The sequence below is a fragment of the Rhinolophus ferrumequinum genome, chromosome 2 (assembly GCF_004115265.2).
Source record: "Rhinolophus ferrumequinum isolate MPI-CBG mRhiFer1 chromosome 2, mRhiFer1_v1.p, whole genome shotgun sequence".
Lineage (NCBI taxonomy): Eukaryota > Metazoa > Chordata > Mammalia > Chiroptera > Rhinolophidae > Rhinolophus > Rhinolophus ferrumequinum.
Window position 1 is genome coordinate 27,906,225 of NC_046285.1, and position 23,954 is coordinate 27,930,178.

General features: G+C 37.6%; 2 pseudogenes; both read left to right on the top strand.

Moving 5' to 3' along the window:
• The first annotated feature begins 9,439 nt into the window (after positions 1 to 9,439).
• LOC117014542 (olfactory receptor 5H2-like) lies at positions 9,440 to 10,363 on the top strand (annotated as a pseudogene).
• Positions 10,364 to 22,459: 12,096 nt separating this feature from the next.
• LOC117014554 (olfactory receptor 5H2-like) lies at positions 22,460 to 23,381 on the top strand (annotated as a pseudogene).
• Positions 23,382 to 23,954: the final 573 nt, after the last annotated feature.

Consider the following 23,954-nt stretch of genomic DNA (forward strand, 5'->3'; position numbering starts at 1 on the left):
ATACAGTACGAGCACCTTATTACTTTTCAATCTTATAATGAGCTCCAGAAGATTACTGGGCCTGAGATGGCCGCTGCATGTCAACTAACCTTCATAAGTTTCTTAATGACAATTGTAAATACCATACACTTAAAGTGAATTATTCTTGCTCTTTTTATCACTAGAATTGGCTCTAAGGGTAGACTATGATAAAATGTCAGGTAGAAGCTGTTCAATTAGACATCTGGCCCAAAGGATACAAAACACATTAAGTATTTAAAACAAATATTATTAACCTATATTTCTGAAAACATACTTCACAAGATTAGATAGGTTCTGCCTTCTATTTGTTTCCCTGAGGGGTTTCCACTATTCCCAGGAAAGGGAGTAAATATATCACTGTCCAGACACTTTTATTATTTCTCACTGGAGAATCCATGGGATTGCACAGATCTGTATTTGTTGATATTTATTGCTATGTAACATTCCCATTGTTCTTATTTACTTGGGAACCAGGACTCTCAGTAGTGATAGGCAATCGAAACCCGGTGGTATAGTTATCAGCAAACTGAAGGCCTGAGAACCAAGAGGGCCTAGGGCAAGAGAAGATCAATGCCACAGATTAACGAGTCAGGCCGAGAGTGAATTCAGCCTTCCTCTGCCTTTTTGTTCCATTCAGCTTCTCAATGAATTAGATGAGGCCCACAAGCATTAGGGAGGACCAACTGCTTTACTCAGTCCACTAATTTAATACTAATCTGTTCCAGAAACACCAATCTCTTCTCACACACAACCAGAAATAATATTTAACCAGATATCTAGACATCCATGGCCAAGTCAAGACACAAAATGAACCACCACAAGTCCATCTGTTGTCTGCTTGGTACCCATACACAATTCCTTAAACCAAATAAAGACAATAGCAAGGTCATAATTCCACCTAACCTGATACAATTATGCCGTGTAAAACTGAAAATGCTCTAACCTCTTCCGCAGAAAAGAAGGCAAAATCCTTCAGTGATATTTACTCTGCTCCTAGATTTCTGGTAACTTAAATACTATAAGGTCAGATTAACAATACTCAATTACTACGATATAAAGTCAAAACATTTTATGTTACATGATAAGGAATAAGAGTGGAAAGAAAACAAAGGTCTTTGCTATGTATCTATGTATGCATACGTAAATATACAAATATGTAAGTGTGTCTATACACACACACATACAAATGTATTCTTACCAAACTAAGCAATAAATATTCATGGCAATTACACTCCTCATTTTGGTAGCTAGTCATGTGGTCATAGCTGATTACCTTCTTCCACTACCCAGTCCCTAATTCGTTTGCCATCAGCAAGCCCCTCAAATGGTCAATTGTCTTTATCTGGTCTTTTTTTTTTTCTACCTTCATTCCTGAGGAGTCTGGGCCATTAGAAGTCCTGCTTGGATTGATGTGTTGGAGTTTTCCATTGACCTAATTACAGGGAAGGGTACTAAGAGACACCTAAGTAATGTGAATATCAGATATACTTGTCCTTATCTCCTTTGTGTAGTAGTGGTCTAATTCTCCTTGGCAGTTATGATAAATCACACCAACCAGCACATTACAGGAGTCTCCTTTTATCCGTAGTTTTGCTTTCCAAGGTTTCATTTACCCACAGTCAACTGTGGTCCAAAAATATTACATGAAAAATTGCAGAAATAAATAATTCATAAGTTTTAAATTGTGAGCTATTCAGAGTGATAACATCTCCTATGGATGTGAATCATCCCTTTGTCCAGTGTATGCATGCTGTATATACTATCTGCCCATTAGTCACCTAGTAGCCATGTAGGTTATCAGATTGACTGCTGTGGCATTACAGTGCTTATATTCAAGTAGCCCTTAGTTTACCTAATGGCCCCAAAGCACAAGAGTAGTAGTGAGACTGTCAATTCAGATACAGAAAAGAGAAGCCTTAAAATACTTCCTTTAAGTGGAAAGGTGTATACGCACAAGAGAAAACTTAGTACCATATATTTAGGGTTTAGTACTGACCATGGTTTCAGGCACACACTGCAGGTCTTCAACGTTATCCCCCGTGGATAAAGGGAGATTACTGTAACTTCCTTCTTTGCATGATGAATCAGAGGAATGAGGAACACAACGTGGCCCAAAGGCAGTCTTAACTTCCTGCTCTATGGAATCATTGTCATGTGTGTTGGTGAAAACATACCTTCCTTTGGCTCTAAGAGCTCTAGACCAGCAGAACATAAAGGCACAGGAACAGGAAGCAAAAAATATAAGAGTAAGTCATTAAGGGTAATCGTGAGTGGTGCCACTCGCATTTTTACCACTTGATTCCTAGACCTGTGAAATCCTGATCATGGGGTTAACAGTATTATATATTGGATGCTGATTCAGAAAACACACAACCTTCTGGAGAATCTTGTGTAGCCCTCCATGGTAATGTCATCTAGGTGGTTCTGTGACTGAGTTTCAAAAGGGCATTCTACCACACTATCAAACATCCTGTACCAGGATGGTTGGGAAAATGGTAAGACAAGTCAATTCTATAATCATGGGACCAGTGCTGCACTTCATTTACTGTGAAGTGAGTTCCTTGATGAGAAGCAGTGCTGTTTCGAATACCATTACAGTGGATAAGGAATTCTATCAGCCCGTGGATAGAGTTTTGTCAGAAGCATTGCTTGCAGAATTACTTATCTATATCCAGAGTAAGTGTCTATTCTAATAAGAGCAAAACACTGCCCTTTCCATTACATTGGAATGTAATATAATCTACCTGCCACCAGGTAGCTGACTGGTCACCCCAATGAATGGTGCCATGTTGAGGGCTCAGTATTCCTCTCTGTTGCTAGCAGATTGGACACTAATCAAAGGTCATTGCCAAGCTGACCGTGGTAAGTGGACGTCCACGTTGCTGAGCCCAAGCAGAACCTCCATCCCTGCCACCATAATCTCTTTTTACATGAGCCTATTTGGTAATAACGGTGGTGGCTGGAGAAAGAGGTTGATTGGTGTCCATAGAAATAGGTCATCCTATCCACTTGATTATTAAAATCCTGCACTGCTGAGATCATGCTTTGGTGAGCATTTACATGGCACACAAATATCTTCATTTTGGGGGGCATATTTAGAGAAATATCCATATATCTCTCCCACGATTTTTCTTGTCATCAATTTTCCAGTCATATTTCTTTAAAGTCTCTAATCATCCAGCCAAACCATTCATCAAAGCCCACAAACTGTTATATAATCATATATTTTTCTTTCTATGCAAGTGAATCATATATTTTTCTTTCTATGCAAGTGAACGACCAGGTCCACTGTTCAAAGTTCTGCCCACTGGGAGGAGTTTCCTTCACCACTGTCCTTCAGGGATGTCCCAGAGAGTGGCAGTATGCAGCAGTAGTTGCCCACTTTCAGATGGTGTCTGCATATTATGCAGAACCATCAGTAAAAACCACGCTCCGGTCATCTCTTCTGGCTACTGATTCCAGAGACTCCAATGAGACCAAAAGGGCAGGCTGGGATTGAGAAGCCAGGGTAGTAGGTGTGGGGACAGTGGGCATTTGGGCCACTTCTTTATGGAACTTTCTGGGGCCGTTAGGGCCTATTCAAGCTAGGTCATGTACTTACTCCTTCCATTTGATGATGTTGTATCTGTGCACTCACAACTTTATGGTCTGGTGGATCATATAACACTTAGTTCATGAAAGGCAGCTCTGGTCACAAGGGAAGTTGGTGGCCCATGGTGAAGCATTCAGTCTCTTCAGTAGCAGAAGCCAACAGATTTCTCAAATGGAGAGTAGTTAACTGCAATGGATGACAGGGCTTTGTCCAAACCTCAGATTCTGCACTGTGATCACCTATAGAGGCCTGACAAGGGCTCCAAACAGCATCCCTACCTGCCATTACCACTTGAAGCTCTATTGTTTCTGCGGGATCATATGACTTAAATGGCAGAGCAGCTAATGCTGCAACCTAGACTTATAAAACCTTCTCTATTCTGAGCTGCACTCAGAACCAACAGTTTATCTGGTTACCCAAGAAATGGGTTGGAATAATACATCCAAATGGGGACAATGTTGCCTCCAAAATCTGTAGAGGCCCACTAGGTGTTGACCTCTTTTTTGGTGCAGGAGGGGCTAGATGAAACAACTTATCCTTCACCTTAGAAGAGATATCTCCACATGACCCCCACAATTGCACCCTAGAAATTTCACTGAGGTAAATGGACCCGCAATTTTTGTTGAATTCATTTCTCACCTTTTGGCATGTAAACATCAACCAGTAAATCTACAGTAGTTGGTACTTCTTGCTCACTAGGACCAATCACTATAATGGATCGGTACAATATCTCATAGGACGGAAAGATCATGGCCTTGAGAAAACATTGGCGAATCCTGTATCTGACAAAGCCTTGTATCCAGGATTTATAAGAATTCTCAAAACTCACTAATAAGAAAATATGTAACTCAAGTAAAAAATGGGCAAAGGATTTCAACAGACACACAAGGTATACAGATATCAAATAAAGACAAAGATATGCTCAATATAATTTGTCATTTGGGAAATGCAAATGAAGACTACAATGAGATAGTATGACCCACTTAATAAAATGACTAAAACTGAGACTACTCATACTGGAGCAACAATGCAGACCTTTGTAACATAGATAGGCAATAAAATGAGTTAGCAGATAATTGCACAAAATTAAAGGGAGCAGTACTTTAAGTGAAGTCTGTGTTATGTTGAAGCTATCAATACACAAACTGCTTTCTCCACCCTCCTGATGAGTTTTCACAGTGACTTGTTTTATCTATGTTATCTCTTTCTCTCTCTCTTTCTCTCTCTCTCTCTCTCTCTCTCTCTCTCTCTCTCTCTCTCTCTGTCTCTCTTTTGGCTTTTGCTAGCAAAATTCTAAGGACACAGGATAATTGCTCAGTGAGTCTACCAAAATATACTTCGTTTGCTTTCCCTCTATCTGCCAATCAAGTTGCAGGTGGAGGTTAACATGATTTCTACTCTTCAGATATCAAATCAAAATGTTACTATTTTCACATTATATGATTTTCACATAGATAATGTCAGTATTTTTCTGAATGAACATTCATTGTCAACTTCTCTGTTAATACTTAAAAGAAAATATAAACACTTCACCATTTTCAAATCCTTCAATCGTTTTCCTTTAAATTGGGGTTAAAGAACAAAGTCTCTGACCTAGCCTCTGGACCCCCTGTGTTCCCACCCATGCTGGCCTCCCTTGCTCCATCTAGCTCCCCTTTGCTTCTCTCTTTGCATTTTTTGTTTGTTTGTTTGTTTCTCCAATGATATAGCGCTCTGATCATCTGGATTCTCCAATGATGGAAAGCCCTAAGGGTGGCAAATGTCCAGAGACATCACCTTCTTAGAAATAAAGATCCTTGGGGCCCCTCCCCTGACCTTTTGAAACAATCTATATTTAAGAAAATCTCCAAGAGATTCACAGGCATTAAAGTTTGAGAAGCACGGATCTAGGCCACTTCCCACTGTGGTCCTTTGTCTTGGTTACCATTTGCTCCTTCCACTGACATTTGCCTAGTAAGATTTTTCATCAGCTTAGAATGGCCAGTGAGAAATAGATCTGGAATGTGAGCTGCAATTTGCATGAGGAGGACAACTTGGGGTTGTCTTCTGAAGGGAAACCAGAACTTTGCCCTCATTAAAATCATATATGATTAACTCAGACAGGACCATATTCATCAAAGCACTCAGAGTATCACAATTTTTAAGGTAAATTCAAGTTCGCAATAAACATGTCAGAAATGTTATCTGTGGTAGATAATCAGAGGCATGAAGTGAAATTTCAACTGTTCATTTCAACTGGAACTATGACTTGATGCCCATAATTTCAGAGCCCCTCTCCTGTGGGACAACATGGACTTTTATACATGTTCAAATCTACAATACCCAGAAGAACAGCTTAGTTTGTCCTAAAGGGAATCCTTGAGTGCTATTAGGGGAATTTAGTTCTGTACTCCTTTGTCTTCTGGCAATAGCACACAGTTGTATAATTGGCTGACTCCTGTGTTTAAATCAAATATATATATACAACATTTTCCTGAGCTTGGGAAATGAAGACTCCAAAATGCATCAGTGTGCAAAGAGTTGCTACCTACGTTATTGTTAGTCTAGTGCTATTGTATTGTTTTCTACTTTAGAAAGCCTAACACTTTGAAAGGATCTCCACAATTTCTTACAAGATAAGGGTAAGAGAGAATGAATTCTATAATTCATTATTCTTTATGTAAAAAGTTAAAACTGTGTAAGATGTAATATTTTAGATTCAGTTCACAAGATGCCAAATCAGACGAAAGACTTAAGCAATTAGTGATTTATTTCTATATTTTATTTTTGTAAATAAATCTGAATAAGAAAAATACCTGTAAAATTTAATTGTTCCCTTTAAAAATGATTTATCTTTTCGACCTAACTAGAATGACTTTATAAGATAAGTTTTGGTAAACTAGAATGTTAAACAATTTAAACTGGGTTTAAATATCAGGTCATAATGTTTCTTACGTAAGAAATCTTTCTGGTTATTCTGATTAAAAGATCCCTTCTATTTAATTAATCACATTCTCTGATTAAATTTTTAAGGTAGGTCACTTATGTATTAACTCCTCTATCATTTCACCCACTTCTGACAATAACTTCATTGAGTATTTTATATACATATAGCAGAAAATATTCCTGCACTGCTCCATCCAGCTTTATGACTTAATAAGTACCCACACACAAATCGAGCTTGAGAATTTTCAGTTACTGATTTGGGATTACATGGCAGAAGCTCATTCCAAATAAAATAATTATCCACCATAATTATTGGCACTGGTTATTTATATTGCCAGAAATAGGTTCCAATCTTTGGATCAATTTTCTTCTACTAAAAAAACTGGTGGAGAAGTGCTCTGAAGTAAAACCAGCAGGACTTGTAAGGAGAAAGATTAAGCAACTATTAAAATTGGAAAGAACTTTCAGGCAGTGCTAGTATAATTAAGAACAACACAAGTTTTGTAAAGTAAAATTTAAAATAAAAAAAACTCTCTTTCATATACAAATTTCATAGGAAAATAATTTGAAATTTTGAATAAAAAAGAGAGAAAGGATTCCCAGTGTTGACAAATTTAAATGAAACCAAGGTTAACACAAACATTTATCTGCAACCTGTGAGCCTTCCTCTTCATTTCCTCTTCAGCCTTTCTCTGACATTTCCTCTGTCTCTCTCCTACCTTTTCCCACCCTTATTTATCCATGTCTCTGCTAGTCTCTCCTCTCCCTTTTTTTTTTCACCCACCCAATTTCCCCTTTCCACTTTTCCTGTCCCCTTTCTCTTCGTGATGTCTTCTTTTCCTCTCTTCTCTTTGTAAAACTTTTATTAAAATGCTGTACAGGAAAAAATGTTTACTTTTGTCTACAGGCAGGAGACAAATGTCAACTGTTCTCCACATTATGTGGAGTATTCAGATACTTTCCCCTCATGCTGTGTACCCTGGGGTACCATGTTTCCCATTCATTTCTCATTATTCTCTGGCCTCAACTCTATCATGTAATGGAAACTGCTTTCACTAAATACACTAAAAATCTCTTATTTCCCACTCTAAATGACTTCTGGTCACTCCTTGTTTTACCACAGCGTTCATGTTAGCAATCACTGCTGTACTTCATTATGATCTTGGGTATCTTATCTTATGTTCACAACACTCAGCTCTCCATGTACCCTTCTGCTTCTCTGATCACTGCTCAGTAACGTTTTCTGGTTTCTCCCTTATCTCTCTTTGGTTGGAGTCAGAGCACTTGGTTTCAACAGGAAATCAGATACTTGAATGGAAACTGGCTCAAACTTAGAAATTCTAGGAAATTGGAGGAATCAGCTGAAATTGAGGAGGAACAGAAGGAAGCAATACAGCCAGTCAACAGCCCAATGGGAGTTGCTGTCACTGCTGCTGAACTTGCGAACCCACAGCTCACAGTGACAATGCCATTAGTGCAGATGCAGGATGCATTTGCTGGGGTCTTGACAGTGCTGCCTTGGCTGTCTTTGAAACCCCAAATTTTCTTTTTTCCCTGTCCCTTTGGCTCCCCCTCCCCATATACCAAATCCAGTGTGGGTGAGTTTGACTGCTGAAACCTCGAGCAAGTCCTCTCACTCTAGGTGCAAGGGGCATCGGAAAGTGAGTTTCTGGCTCATTTGGCTTCTAGAGTGAGTGGTTGCCTTGGCCTGACACCAAGACTCATGTGGTAAAAAAGGGGATCTGTTGTTAGCAATCTCAAAAAAATGTGTTTCCACCTATAACCTCTTTAATATAACTTACTCAACTTTCTTTCCATACTTTTCTTCTTTTCACCTTAGGCACACTCTCCAATGGATGGGTCATCCCTAAGTATGCCTTCAGCTATCCAATGACTCCTCGTCATTGTTTCTAGTAAGGTTCAGTAGACCTCATACTACTAAGCGTATCTCACCTGGATGTTCAGCGGATGATCTCCTCACAAACTATCCGAGGCATCTGAGCTCTCAAGTTGCATTTTTGATGACCATCTACATATAAGTGTCTCCTCTCTCCTTTACTGACTAACTACTTCACATCTAATATGTCACCGAATCCTAATAAGTCTACATTCTGATTAATTTTGATCTGGTTTTTTGTCTTCCTCATTACTCCCAATATCACATCATATATGGACTAAGAACTTCACGTGCATTTCAATCAACCAGGGAGCATTTTTTAAATGCAGATTATTAGATTTCACTCTTGACCCACTGAATCAATATCTACAGTAATACCTCACAATCTATATTTGTACCAATATTTTCCAGGCTATATAATGTATAATCTGGTTTGGGAACTACTGGACAATAGTAGCAGCTTCCTGATCAGTCCCTGACTTTAGTTCCCCCACCCCACACCCCGCCAGCATATTTTCTCCACTACCAAATACTTAATTAAAAATATTTTTCAGTGTAATTTTTAAAATATCTTTCCATGTCACTCCCTGTTATAAAGTTTTCAGTACATGCCTATTGACTGAGGAATGAAGTTCAAAATCCTTCCCATGGCATTCATTTATAACAATTCAAACTTCTTTTCCCTAGACATTCATCCATGTCCCAGACACCCAGTTTCTCTAACACACTCAAGAACCGGTAAATTTAGCTCATGTTTAGAATGTCGTTTTTCTTTCTAAATTTGTTAATTCCTGCACAATTTTAGAACTGGAATAATTGCATTTTCCATTATGTCAATTCACCAAATTAGTTTCCATGTTTTATAGTAATAGTAATTAAATCAAGGGCATTCTGATTCTGTACGGTGTTACTTCAACTATTTCCCAGTTTTCTTTTTATACAATCTTAGTGAACATTCTTTTTACATTTACTGCATTTCATTTCAGGGGCCATCCAGTAATGACATGGGTACTGAAAATGGAACACTGCTGACAGAGTTTATTCTCACAGGACTTACATATCAACCAGAATGGCAAATCCCCTGTTCCTGGTTCTTGGTGATATACCTCATCACCATTGTGGGAAACTTTGGTCTAATAGCTCTCATCTGCAATGACCCAACTTCATATCCCCATGTACTTACTTCTTGGGAGTTTAGCCTTTGTGGATGCTTGGATATCATGCACAGTCACCCCCAAGATGCTGGTCAACTTCCTAGCTAAGAGTAAGATGATATCTCTTTCTGAATGCATGACACAATTTTTTTCCTTTGCATTCAGTGCAACCACAGAATGTTTTCTGCTGGCAACAATGGCATATGATCGCTATGTGGCTATATGCAAACCATTATTTTATCCAGTGATTATGACCAATAGACTATGCATCCAGCTGGTACTCTCATCATTTGTAGGTGGTTTCTTCATGCCTTAATTCACATAGGATTTTTATTCAGATTAACCTTCTGTAATTCTAATATAATACATCACTTTTACTGTGACATCCTGCCATTGTTTAAGATTTCCTGTACTGACCCTTCAATTAATGTTCTGATGGTTTTTATTTTCTCTGGATCAATACAGGTGTTCACAATTGTGACTGTTCTTGTCTCTTATGCACTTGTTATCTTTACAATCTTAAAAAAGAAATCTCTACAGGGCATAAGGAAAGCCTTCTCCACCTGTGGAGCCCATCTCTTATCTGTGTCTTTATACTATGGCTCTCTTCTCTTCATGTACGTGCGTCCTGGATCTGCACAAGCAGATGACCAAGATATGATGGATTCTCTCTTTTACACTGTCATCATTCCTTTGTTAAATCCAATTATTTACAGCCTGAGAAATAAGAAAGTTACAGATTCACTGGCAAAAATGTTGAGGAGAAATGTTTAGATCTCATACTAATATATGTTCTCTTTTTATTAAAACAGTCAAAGTATTGTGCAGATTAGATATAGCTCTGATTTGGTTCGTGTTCCAAGATTTTTGCCGTTATAATTGCTCTAGCATTGTAATGACTTAAAGTGGAAGTACCTAATAAACTCCTTAATATATGTGCCTATGTTATTCAAAAACATAGAAAACATTTTAGACTAAACCAATTTAGTCATAATAAAATAATTAATTAAAGTAATTAAAGAGGAAAACAAAGTATTTTAGATACATATATGTTCTCACTGTGGCTTCATAAATGCATTAAGCAATAAAAGAGTGTGGTTTCTCTGAACAGGACTTATTCTGATATCTTTGATAGTAATACAGCTATGCAGCCTAAAGACTCATATCACATTTAATCCAGTGGAGGCAAGTTTATGTTTGAGTGAACACAGGCAAATCCCAGACATTCTGCTAATCATTAAATGGTCTTTCTTTCCAATGTATTTGGGACATGGCGAATTTCATTTCTTGTAGGGATTCAACTCATATATCACACAGAGAAATAAACAATAATGGGAATCAATGCAGGAAAAAATGAGAATAGAGTTAAGGCAGTAAAGGTGGGGCCAAATGATAAGAGGACGCTCTTAGCCTGGTGAGCTTCCACAAGAAACAAGGAGAGGGAGTTGTCTCTCGCTATCTATGAGTATGATTCCTGGAAAGGCCCTTCCCAGCTGTTTGCACTTTGTAGGATAACAATAAGTGCTTTACTAATTCAGAAAGCTAAAAGATGAGATTGAAGAATTTAATTGGAATGGGCATAGAGCGGATAAAGAAGTGGTAGAATAGGAAAGAAATTGTTTCAATCTTCCTAGAATTAAGAAAGAGGAAATTAGTAAGATAAAGCAATAGGTAATACAGTAATATAGAAAGATTATTGGAAAACATTGTTGAAAATGACAGGCTTCAAACGCATGTGACCAAAGTTCGAATAATGTTAAGATGATATAATGTCATAGTGGCTAGTGAGTATCGGGAAAGACATAAAATTAGCATATTTTGGATGGTATGTGCCCCCAAAGTCCTTAAATGTTAGTTTTTGTCACACTGCATAGTCTGAGTATAATGAATGATCTGTGTTCATGTCCACACCTGCCCTTCCTCTCTCACCAGTGATTCCATACACGTTCCTACTGATACCACTGTGGCCCTCAGCCTCATAACTAACAGCCTCTCTGATGTGCAAAACTCTAGCTCCTTATCTCCTACATCTTGCTGGTACTCTCTTACTGCCCAAACATTGCTGTCAGATTATTCTTCACAAATAGAACTCTATTTAAACCATACCCCTCTTTGACAACTTTTAATGGATCGCCATTGCTAACAGATGATATGCATATATGGCATATGCATCTAGACCTGTGTATACCAGGTTTCCCGAAAATAAGACCTAGCCAGACAACCAACTCTAATGCGTCTTTTGGAGCAAAAATTAACATAAGACCCAGTCTTATTTTACTATAATATAAGACTGGGTCTTATAATATAATAATATAATATAATATGGTATAATATAATATAATACAATACAGTATAATATATATATATAAAATATAATACCAGGTCTTATATTAATTTTTGCTCCAAAAACACATTAGAGCTGATTGTCTCGCTAGGTCTTATTTTCGGGAAAACACGGTACATGTATATACAGAGGGTGCCAAAAAATATATACACATTTTGAGAAAGGAAAAAACTGTATTAAAATTGTAATACTCAATATATACTGATAACAAAAGATGATTAAAAGTCATGTTTGATGTCTGCAATTACAACAGGTACTCAAAGTGATTACCATCAGCGTAATTTTAATACAGTTTTTCCCTTTCTTAAAATGTGTATACATTTTTTGGCACCCTCTGTATATATGCATTTTTATGTTTATTTGTTTATGTGTAAATCAGATAACATTATATATAAACATATACATATATGAACACATACATATCCATATAAAAATGTAAATATTATATATAATATATATTAAAATACCTATATAAATACATATAATTATATATCGTTATATATAATTATATTATAACACATATATATTATAAATATATATATATATATATATATATATATATGCTTCATCCCACATTTGCTTCCTGAAATTATTGAAGTCCTTTCCAATAAAACCTTGGTCGGACTCAAACTCCTCCTCTACAATTCTTCTAATTGACCCTGTGTTATATATAATATGAGTTACTGGAAGTCTTCTGGACATACTGTCTTCTCAGATACATGCTTCCATTAATACACCAAAAGCCCCCACCCCACGATAAAATGCCTCCGTCTTCTTTTACAATTTAAATGCTATCCTTTCTTCACGACCTATCTCAATTGTTATAGTTTCCATGATGCGTTTCCAGATTACTTTGAAGAGGATAAGTATGCTCCCTCATCTGAAATATTCACTAGTTTATTCTTTTAAGACACAAGTGGCTTTATATAATACCTATTTTTTCAGGCTTTTAGATTATAATTTGGAAGTCTTAGTACTCTTTTTGTCTTTTGCAGTGCTTAACACAGTAGTTTACACACATGAGATCTTAAATGAATATTTGGGAAATGTTTGTAAAATTGTACAAGTATATAGAATACAGTACGAGCACCTTATTACTTTTCAATCTTATAATGAGCTCCAGAAGATTACTGGGCCTGAGATGGCCGCTGCATGTCAACTAGCCTTCATAAGTTTCTTAATGACAATTGTGAATACCATACACTTAAAGTGAATTATTCTTGCTCTTTTAATCACTAGAATTGGCTCTAAGGATAAACTATGATAAAATGTCAGGTAGAAGCTGTTCAACTAGACATTTGCCTTAAAGGATACAAAACATAGTAAGTATTTAAAACAAATATTATTAATCTATATTTCTGAAAACATACTTCACAAGATTAGATAGGTTCTGCCTTTTTTTGTTTCCCTGAGGGGTTTCCACTATTCCCAGGAAAGGGAGTGAATAATCACCGTCCAGACACTTTTATTATTTCTCACTGGAGAATCCATGGGATTGCACAGATCTGTATTTGTTGATATTTATCGCTATGTCACATTCCCATTGTTCTTATTTACTTGGGAACCAGGACTGGCAGTAGTGATAGGCAATCGAAACCCAGTGGCAAAGTTATCAGCAAACTGAAGGCCTGAGAACCAAGAGGGCCTAAGGGCAAGAGAAGATCAATGCCACAGATTAACGAGTCAGGCCGAGAGTGAATTCAGCCTTCCTCTGCCATTTTGTTCCATTCAGTTCTCAATGAATTAGATGAGGCCCACAAGCATTAGGGAAGGACCAACTGCTTTACTCAGTCCACTAATTTAATACTAATCTGTTCCAGAAACACCAATGTCTTCTCACACACAACCAGAAATAATATTTAACCAGATATCTAGACATCCATGGCCAAGTCAAGACATAAAATGAAAACCACCACAAGTCCATCTGTTGTCTGCTTGGTACCCATACACAATTCCTTAAACCAAATAAAGACAATAGCAAGGTCATAATTCCACCTAACCTGATACAATTATGCCGTGTAAAACTGAAAATGCTCTAAACCTCTTCCCCAGAAAAGAAGGCAAAATCCTTGAGTGATATTTACTCTGCTCCTAGATTTCTGGTCACTTAAATATTATAAGGTCAGATTAACAATACTCAATTACTACGATATAAAGTCAACATTTATGTTACATGATAAGGAATAAGAGTGGAAAGAAAACAAAGGTCTTTGCTATGTATCTATGTATGCATACTTAAATTACAAATATGTAAGTGTGTGTATACACACACACATACAAATGTATTCTTACCAAACTAAGCAATAAATATTCATGGCAATTACACTCCTCATTTTGGTAGCTAGTCATGTGGTCATAGCTGGTATGTATAATTACCTTCTTCCACTACCCAGTCCCTAATCCGTTTGCCATCAGCAAGCACCTCAAATGGTCAATTGTCTTTACCTGGTCTTTTTTTTTTTCTACCTTCATTCCTGAGGAGTCTGGGCCATTAGAAGTCCTGCTTGGATTGATGTGTTGGAGTTTTCCATTGACCTAATTACAGGGAAGGGTACTAAGAGACACCTAAGTAATGTGAATGTCAGATATACTTGTCCTTATCTCCTTTGTGTAGTAGTGGTCTAATTCTCCTTGTAGTTAGGATAAATCACACCAACCAGCACAATACAGTAGTCTCCTTTTATCCGCAGTTTTGCTTTCCAAGGTTTCAGTTACGCACAGTCAACTGTGGTCCAAAAATATTACATGAAAAAATTGCAGAAATAAATAATTCATAAGTTTTAAATTGTGAGCTATTCAGAGTGATAACATCTCCTATGATGTGAATCATCCCTTTGTCCAGTGTATGCATGCTGTATATACTATCTGCCCATTAGTCACCTAGTAGCCATGTAGGTTATCAGATTGACTGCTGTGGCATTACAGTGCTTATGTTCAAGTAGCCCTTAGTTTACCTAATGGCCCCAAAGCACAAGAGTAGTAGTGAGACTGTCAATTCAGATACACCAAAGAGAAGCCTTAAAATACTTCCTTTAAGTGGAAAGGTTTATATGCACAAGAGAAAACTTAGTACAATATATTTAGGGTTTGGTACTGACCATGGTTTCAGGCACCCACTGCAGGTCTTGGACGTTATCCCCCATGGATAAAGGGGGATTACTGTAACTTCCTTCTTTGCATGATGAATCAGAGGAATAAGGAACACAACGTGGCCCAAAGGCAGTCTTAACTTCCTGCTCTATGGAATCATTGTCATGTGTGTTGGTGAAAACATACCTTCCTTTGGCTCTAAGACCTCTAGACCAGCAGAACATAAAGGCACAGGAACAGGAAGCAATAAATATACTAGTAAGTCATTAAGGGTAATCGTGAGTGGTGCCACTCGCATTTTTACCACTTGATTCCTAGACCTGTGAAATCCTATTTATGGGGTTAACAGTATTATATATTGGATGCTGATTCAGAAAACACACAACCTTCTGGAGAATCTTGTGTAGCCCTGCATAGTAATGTCATCTAGGTGGTTCTGTGACTGAGTTTCAAAAGGGCATTCTACCACTCTATCAAACATCCTGTACCAGGATGGTTGGGAAAATGGTAAGACAAGTCAATTCTATAATCATGGGACCAGTGCTGCACTTCATTTACTGTGAAGTGAGTTCCTTGATGAGAAGCAGTGCTGTTTGGAATACCATTACAGTGGATAAGGAATTCTATCAGCCCGTGGATAGAGTTTTGTCAGAAGCATTGCTTGCAGAATTACTTATCTATATCCAGAGTAAGTGTCTATTCTAATAAGAGCAAAACACTGCCCCTTCCATTACATTGGAATCTAATATAATCTACCTGCCACCAGGGAGCTGACTGGTCACCCCAGTGAATGGTGCCATGTTGAAGGCTCAGTATTCCTCTCTGTTGCTAGCAGATTGGACACTAATCAACGGTCATTGCCAAGCTGACCGTGGTAAGCGACGTCCACGTTGCTGAGCCCATGGAGAACTTCCATTCCTGCCACCATAATCTCTTTTTCCATGAGCGTATTTGGTAATAACGGGGGTGGCTGGAGAAAGAGGTTGATTGGTGTCCATAGAAATAGGTCATCCTATCCACTTGATTATCAAAATCCTGCACTGCTAAGATCATCCTTTGGTGAGCATTTACATGGGGCACAAATATCTTCATTTTGGGGGCATATTTAGAGAAATATCCACATATCTCTCCGACAATTTTTCTTGTCATCAATTTTCCAGTCATATTTCTTTAAAGTCTCTAATCATCCAGCCAAACCATTCATCAAAGCCCACAAACTGTTATATAATCATATATTTTTCTTTCTATGCAAGTGAATCATATATTTTTCTTTCTATGCAAGTGAACGACCAGGTCCACTGTTCAAAGTTCTGCCCACTGGGAGGAGTTTCCTTCACCACTGTCCTTCAGGGATGTCCCAGAGAGTGGCAGTATGCAGCAGTAGTTGCCCACTTTCAGATGGTGTCTGCATATTATGTAGAACCATCAGTTAAACCACAGTCCGGTCATCTCTTCTGGCTACTGATTCCAGAGACTCCAATGAGACCACAAGTGCAGGCTGGGATTGAGAAGCCAGTGTAGTAGATGTGGGGACAGTGGGCATTTGGGCCACTTCTTTATGGAACTTTCTGGGGCCATTAGGGCCTATTCAAGCTAGGTCATGTACTTACTCCTTCCATTTGATGATGTTGTATCTGTGCACTCACAACTTTATGGTCTGGTGGATCATATAACACTTAGTTCATGCAAGGCAGCTCTGGTGACAAGGGAAGTTGGTGGCCCATGGTGAAGCATTCAGGCTCTTCAGTAGCAGAGGCCAACAGATTTCTCAAATGGAGAGTAGTTAACTGCAATGGATGGCAAGGCTTTGCTCCAAACCTAAGATTCTGCACTGTGATCACCTATAGAGGCCTGACAAGGGCTCCAAACAGCATCCCTATCTGCCATTACCACTTGAAGCTCTATTGTTTCTGCGGGATCATATGACTTAAATGGCAGAGCAGCTAATGCTGCAACCTAGACTTGTAACACCTTCTCTTATTCTGAGCTGCACTCAGAACCAACAGTTTATCTGGTTACCCAGCAAATGGGTTGGAATAATACACCCAAAAGGGGACAATGTTGCCTCCAAAATCTGTAGAGGCCCACTAGGTGTTTACCTCTTTTTTGGTGCAGGAGGGGCTAGATGCAACAACTTATCCTTCACCTTAGAAGAGATATCTCCACATGACCCCCACAATTGGACCCCTAGAAATTTCACTGAGGTAAATGGACCCGGAATTTTTGTTGAATTTTTTCTCACCTTTTGGCATGTAAACATCAACCAGTAAATCTACAGTAGTTGGTACTTCTTGCTCACTAGGACCAATCACTATAATGGATCGGTACAATATCTTATAGGACGGAAAGATCATGGCCTTGTGAAAACATTGGCGAATCCTGTATCTGATAAAAGCCTTGTATCCAGGGTTTATAAGAATTCTCAAACTCACTAATAAGAAAATATATAACTCAAGTAAAAAATAGGCAAAAGATTTCGACAGACACACAAGGTATACAGATATCAAATAAAGACAAAGATATGCTCAATATAATTTGTCATTTAGGAAATGCAAATGAAGACTACAATGAGATAGTATGACCCACTTAGTAAAATGACTAAAACTGACTACTCATACTGGAGCAACAATGCAGACCTTTGTAACATAGATAGGCAATAAAAAGAGTTAGCAGATAATTGCACAAAATTAAAGGGAGCAGTACGTTTAAGTGAAGTCTGTGTTATGCTGAAGCTATCAATACACAAATTGCTTACTCCACCCTCCTGATTAGTTTTCACAGTGACTTGTTTTTATCTGTTATCTCTTTCTCTCTCTCTCTCTCTCTCTCTCTCTCTCTCTCTCTCTCTTTTGGCTTTTATTAGCAAAATTCTAAGGACACAGGATAATTGCTCAGTGAGTCTACCAAAATATATTCCGTTTGCTTTCCCCCTAGCTGCCAATCAAGTTGCAGGTGGAGGTTAACATGATTTCTACTCTTCAGATATCAAATCAAAATGTTACTATTTTCACATTATATGATTTTCACATAGATAATGTCAGTATTTTTCTGAATGAACATTCATTGTCAACTTCTCTGTTAATACTTAAAAGAAAATATAAACACTTCACCATCATTTTCAAATCCTTCAATCGTTTTCCTTTAAATTGGGGTTAAAGAACAAAGTCTCTGACCTAGCCTCTGGACCCCCTGTGATCCCACCCATGCTGGCCTCCCTTGCTCCATCTAGCTCCCCTTTGCTTCTCTCTTTGCATTTTTTGTTTGTTTGTTTGGTTGTTTGTTTGTTTCTCCAATGATATAGCTCTCTGATCATCTGGATTCTCCAATGATGAAAAGCCCTAAGGGTGGCTAACGTCCAGAGACATCACCTTGTTAGAAATAAAGATACTTGGGGCCCCTCCCCTGACCTTTTGAAACAATCTGTATTTCAAGAAAATCTCCAAGAGATTCACAGGCATTAAAGTTTGAGATACACTGATCTAGGCCACTTCCCACTGTGGTCCTTTGTCTTGGTTACCATTTGCTTCTTCCACTGACATTTGCCTAGTAAGATTTTTCATCAGCTTAGAATGGCCAGTGAGAAATAGGTCTGGAATGTGAGCTGCAATTTGCCTGAGGTGGCCAACTTCGAGTTGTCTTCTGAAGGGAAGCTAGAACTTTGGCCTCATTAAAATCATGTATGATTAACTCAGACAAGACCATACTCATCAAAGCACTCAGAGTATCACAATTTTTTAGGTAAATTCAAGTTTGCGTAAACATGTCAGAAATGTTATCTGTGGTAGATAAACAGAGGCATGAAGTGAAATTTCAACTGTTCATTTCAACTGGAACTGTCTACGACTTGATGCCTATAATTTCAGAGCCCCTCTCCTGTGGGACAACGTGGACTTTTATACATGTTCAAATCTACAATACCCAGAAGAACAGCTTAGTTTGTCCTAAAGGGAATCCTTGAGTGCTATTAGGGGAATTTTAGTTCTGTACTCCTTTGTCTTCTGGCAATAGCACACAGTTGTATAATTGGCTGACTCCTGTGTTTAAATCAAATATATATATACAACATTTTCCTGAGCTTGGGAAATGAAGACTCCAAAATGCATCAGTGTGCAAAGAGGTGCTACCTACGTTATTGTTAGTCTAGTGCTATTGTATTGTTTTCTACTTTAGAAAGCCTAACACTTTGAAAGGATCTCCACAATTTCTTACAAGATATGGGTAAGAGAGAAATGAATTCTATAATTCATTATTCTTTATATAAAAAGTTAAAACTGTGTAAGATGTAATATTTTAGATTCAGTTCACAAGATGCCAAATAAATCAGATGAAAGACGTAAAGCAATTAGTGATTTATTTCTATATCTTATTTTTGTAAATAAATCTGAATAAGAAAAATACTGTAAGATTTAATTGTTCCCTTTAAAAATGATTTATCTTTTCGACCTAACTAGAATGACTTTATAAGATAAGTTTTGGTAAACTAGAATGTTAAACAATTTAAACTGGGTTTAAATATCAGGTCATAATGTTTCTTACGTAAGAAATCTTTCTGGTTATTCTGATTAAAAGATCCCTTCTATTATAATCACATTCTCTGATTAAATTTTTAAGGTAGGTCACTTATGTATTAACTCCTCTATCATTTCACCCACTTCTGACAATAACTTCATTGAGTATTTTATATACATATAGCAGAAAATGTTCCTGCACTGCTCCTTCCAGCTTCATGACTTAATAAGTACCCACACACAAATCGAACTTGAGAATTTTCAATTACTGATTTGGGATTACATGGCAGGAAGCTCATTCCAAATAAAAATAAATTTATCCACCATAATTATTGGCACTGGTTATTTATATTGCCAGAAATAGGTTCCAATCTTTGGATCAATTTTCTTCTACTAAAAAAAACTGGTGGAGAAGTGCTCTGAAGTAAAACCAGCAGGACTTGTAAGGAGAAAGATTAAGCAACTATTAAAATTGGAAAGAACTTTCAGGCAGTGCTAGTATAATTAAGAACAATGCAAATTTTGTAAAGTAAAATTTAAAGTAAAAAAATCTCTCTTTCATACACAAATTTCATAGGAAAATAATTTGAAATTTTGAATAAAAAAGAGAGAAAGGATTCACAGTGTTGACAACTTTAAATGAAAACCAAGGTTAACACAAACATTTATCTGCAACCTGTGAGCCTTCCTCTTCATTTCCTCTTCAGCCTTTCTCTGACATTTCCTCTGTCTCTCTCCTACCTTTTCCCACCCTTATTTATCCATGTCTCTGCTAGTCTCTTCCTCTCCCTTTTTTTTTCATCCACCCAAATTTCCCCTTTCCACTTTTCCTGTCCCCTTTCTCTTCTTGATGTCTTCTTTTCCTCTCTTCTCTTTGGAAAACTTTTATTAAAATGCTGTACAGGAAAAAATGTTTACTTTTGCCTACAGGCAGGAGACAAATGTCAACTGTTCTCCACATTATGTGGAGTATTCAGATACTTTCCCCTCATGCTGTGTACCCTGTGTACCATGTTTCCCATTCATTTCTCATTATTCTCTGGCCTCAACTCTATCATGTAATGGAAACTGCTTTCACTAAATACACTCAAAATCTCTTATTTCCCACTCTAAATGACTTCTGGTCACTCCTTGTTTTACCACAGCGTTCATGTTAGTAATCACTGCTGTACTTCATTATGATCTTGAGAATCTTATCTTTATGTTCACAACACTCAGCTCTCCATGTACCCTTCTGCTTCTCTGATCACTTTGTTCAGTATCGTTTTCTGGTTTCTTCCTTATCTCTCTTTGGTTGGAGTCAGAGCACTTGGTTGCAACAGGAAATCAGATAGTTGAATGGAAACTGGCTCAAACTTAGAAATTCCAGGAAATTGGAAGAATCAGCTGTAAATTGAGGAGGAACAGAAGGAAGCAATACAGCCAGTAAACAGCCCAATGGGAGTTGCTGTCACTGTTGCTGAACTTGGGAACCCACAGCTCACAGTGACAATGCCATTAGTGTGGATGCAGGATGCATTTGCTGGGGTCTTGACAGTGCTGCCTTGGCTGACTTTGAAACCCCAAATTCTCTTTTTCCCCTGTCCCTTTGGCTCTCCCTCCCCATATTCCAAATCCAGTGTGGGTGAGTTTGACTGCTGAAACCTAGAGCAAGTCCTCTCACTCTAGGTGCAAGGGGCATCGGAAAGTGAGTTTCTGGCTCATTTGGCTTCTAGAGTGAGTGGTTGCCTTGGCCTGACACCAAGACTCATGTGGTAAAAAAGGGGATCTGTTGTTAGCAATCTCAAAAAAATGTGTTTCCACCTATAACCTCTTTAATATAACTTACTCAACTTTCTTTCCATACTTTTCTTCCTTTCACCTTAGGCACACTCTCCAATGGATGGGTCATTCCTAAGTATGCCTTCAGCTATCCAATGACTCCTCGTCATTGTTTCTAGTAAGGTTCAGTAGACTCATACTACTAAGCGTATCTCACCTGGATGTTCAGCGGATGATCTCCTCACAAACTATCCGAGGCATCTGAGCTTTCAAGTTGCATTTTTGATGACCATCTACATATAAGTGTCTCCTCTCTCCTTTACTGACTAACCACTTCACATCTAATATGTCACCGAATCTAATAAGTCTACATTCTGATTAATTTTGATCTGTTTTTTTGTCTTCCTCATTACTCCCAATATCACATCATATATGGACTAAGAACTTCACGTGCATTTCAATCAACCAGGGGGCATTTTTTAAATGCAGATTATTAGATTTCACTCTTGACCCACTGAATCAATATCTACGGTAATACCTCACAATCTATATTTTGTACCAATATTTTCCCAGACTATATAATCTATAATCTGGTTGGGGAACTACTGGACAATAGTAGCAGCTTCCTGATCAGTCCCTGACTTTAGTTCCCCACCCCACACCTCGCAGCATATTTTCTCCACTACCAAATACTTAATTAAAAATATTTTCATTGTAATTTTTAAAATATCTTTCCATGTCACTCCCTGTTATAACAGTTTTCAGTACATGCCTATTGACTGAGGAATGAAGTTCAAAATCCTTCCCATGGCATTCATTTATAACAATTCAAACTTCTTTTCCCTAGACATTCATCCATGTCCCAGACACCCAGTTTCTCTACACACTCAAGAACACCGGTAAATTCAGCTCATGTTTAGAATGTCGTTTTTCTTTCTAAATTTGTTAATTCCTGCACAATTTTAGAATTGGAATAATTGCATTTTCCATTATGTCAATTCACCAAATTAATTTCCATGTTTTATAGTAATAGTAATTAAATGAAGGGCATTCTGATTCTGTATGGTGTTACTTCAACTACTTTTTCCCAGTTTTCTTTTTATACAATCTTAGTGAACGTTCTTTTTACATTTACAACATTTCATTCAGGGGCCATCCAGTAATGACATGGGTACTGAAAATGGAACACTTTTGACAGAGTTTATTCTCACAGGACTTATATATCGACCAGAGTGGCAAATCCCCCTGTTCCTGATGTTCTTTGTGATATACCTCATCACCATTGTGGGAAACCTTGGTCTAATTGCTCTCATATGGAATGACCCTCAACTTCATATCCCCATGTACTTATTCCTTGGGAGTTTGGCCTTTGTGGATGCTTGGATGTCATCCACAGTGGCTTCTAAGATGCTGGTCAGCTTCTTTGCCAAGAGCAAAATGATACCTCTCTCGGAATGCATGACACAATTTTTTTCCTTTGGTTTCAGTGGAACCACAGAATGTTTTCTGCTGGCAACAATGGCATTTGATCGCTATGTGGCTATATGCAAACCATTATTTTATCCAGTGATTATGACCAATAGACTATGCATCCAGCTGGTACTCTCATCATTTGTAGGTGGTTTTCTTCATGCCTTAATTCACATAGGATTTTTATTCAGATTAACCTTCTGTAATTCTAATATAATACATCACTTTTACTGTGACATCCTGCCATTGTTTAAGATTTCCTGTACTGACCCTTCAATTAATGTTCTGATGGTTTTATTTTATCTGGATCAATACAAGTATTCACAATTGTGACTGTTCTTGTCTCTTATGCACTTGTTATCTTTACAATCTTAAAAAAGAAATCTCTACAGGGCATAAGAAAAGCCTTCTCCACCTGTGGAGCCCATCTCTTATCTGTGTCTTTATACTATGGCTCTCTTCTCTTCATGTACATACGTCCTGGATCTGCAGGTGACCAAGATATGACGTATTCTCTCTTTTACACTGTCATCATTCCTTTGTTAAATCCAATTATCTACAGCCTGAGAAATAGAAAGTTACAGATTCACTGGCAAAAATGTTGAGGAGAAATGTTTAGATCTCATACTAGTATATGTTCTCTTTTTATTAAAACAGTCAAACTATTGTGCAGATTAGATATAGCTCTGATTTGGTTCGTGTTCCTAGATTTTGCAGTTATAATTGCTCTAGCATTGTAATGACTTAAAGTGGAAGTACCTAATAAACTCCTCAATATATGTGCCTATGTTATTCAGAAACACAGAAAACATTTTAGACTAAACGAATTTAGTCATAATAAAATAATTAATTAAAGTAATTAAAGAGGAAAACAAAGTATTTTAGATACATATATGTTCTCACTGTGGCTTCATAAATGCATTAAGCAATAAAAGAGTGTGGTTTCTCTGAACAGGACTTATTTGATATCTCTGATAGTAATACAGCTGTGCAGCCTAAAGACTCATATCACATTTAATCCAGTGGAGGCAAGTTTATGTTTGAGTGAACAGAGGCAAATCCCAGACATTCTGCTAATCATTAAATGGTCTTTCATTCCAATGTATTTGGGACATGGCGAATTTCATTTCTTGTAGGGATTCAACTCATATATCACACAGAGAAATAAACAATAATGGGAATCAATGCAGGA